This window comes from Carlito syrichta, unplaced genomic scaffold, assembly GCF_000164805.1.
Source record: "Carlito syrichta isolate Samal-C Ts95f unplaced genomic scaffold, Tarsius_syrichta-2.0.1 Scaffold313308, whole genome shotgun sequence".
In the NCBI taxonomy this organism is placed as follows: Eukaryota; Metazoa; Chordata; class Mammalia; order Primates; family Tarsiidae; genus Carlito; species Carlito syrichta.
The window spans coordinates 81,210-82,427 of NW_007257404.1; the positions used below are offsets into that span (position 1 = coordinate 81,210).

At 65.6% G+C, this 1,218-nt stretch overlaps 1 protein-coding gene across 1 annotated transcript in view; it reads right to left on the minus strand.

Moving 5' to 3' along the window:
* The window catches only part of TSPAN32 (tetraspanin 32), a 15,852-nt gene that overhangs the window by 10,121 nt on the left and 4,513 nt on the right, over positions 1 to 1,218 (minus strand). The gene's annotated exons all lie outside the window — the stretch shown is intronic.

Genomic DNA, 1,218 nt, shown 5'->3' on the forward strand with positions numbered 1-1,218 from the left:
AACCCGCGGACTCAGGCAATTCACTCACCTCAGCCTCCCAAAGGCGCGGGATTACAGGCTGAGCCAGCTAGTCCGGCCTGAAATTCCTTTTCTATCCCTGCAGCAGGGAGGACGGGTCGTCCCTGGGACGATGGTGGCCCCAGCTCGCCTAGGCTGATCCCCGGAGAGGCCCTGACCCTGCACCCAAGCGTCTGGGAGGGAAAACGCCATCTTTAAGGCAGGAGAAGTGGCCGCTCCCACACAGGGTGGGGGATCATGGGGGGTGGCGGTGCTGGGGTCTCACTGTCGTCCGGGCTGGAGTGCAGTGGCATGATCGCCGTTCGCTGCAGCCTCAGTCTCCTGGGCTCGGGTGATCCTTCTGCCTCAGCCTCCCTGTAGCTGGAACTATAGGCGTGTGCCACCACACCGGGCTCATTTTTGAATTTTTTGTAGCAACAAGGTTTTGCTATGTTGCCCGGGCTTGTCTCCAACGAACTCTTGGGCTCAGGCCATCCTCCTGCCTCGACCTCCCAAAGTGCCGGGCGCTGTGGGTTCTTTTGTTTTGCTTTGTTTGCTCAAACACCTGAGCCTGGGGGTGACTTGACTGGTGAGAAGACTGTGGGCAGGCCCTCTGGGGGGATGGGGGAGGGGAGGGTGTGGCACCCCGGGATCCTGGATGGTGTGCCCTCCCCTGGGAGCTGAGCCAGCCTCCCTTCTCCTCACACCGCAGCCTGGGTCCCTGTGGCCCCAGTCAGCCGCTGTCCCCTCTCTGGTGACCATGCTCTTGCCCCAGTCCTGGAGACGGGGACCCTCTGGTAGGAACATCCACCAAGCACCTTGTCTGTCTCTCGAGCAGGGCTCTGGTCCTTGGACACCCACGGGAGCCCCAGCACGCCTGGACCCCGGGGCTGTCCCTCACCCCACTCATGCTGGTCACCCGAGGCCCTGGGTCTCCGGCCCAGCCCTCCTGGAGCTCTGATGCCCCTCTGGCCGCTCAATCCGCCCAGGGGTGCTGGGCCCTGGGGGAGCCGTCAGCCCTGTGCGCCCCCGCTCTGCAGGCAGTGTCATAGCGCGCCCCCCGGGCTGTCCAGCTCTCCCCACCCAGGGGCCTCTCGGGATGACACCCAGGAGAGTGGACGCCCAGGGATGAGGGAGGGGGCCCCAAGGACGCTGGCCGTCCAGCCTGAGAGCTGCTGCGCGGGGGCGTGTGGGAAGAGCGCGGCGCCTCCCCCGGCCCCC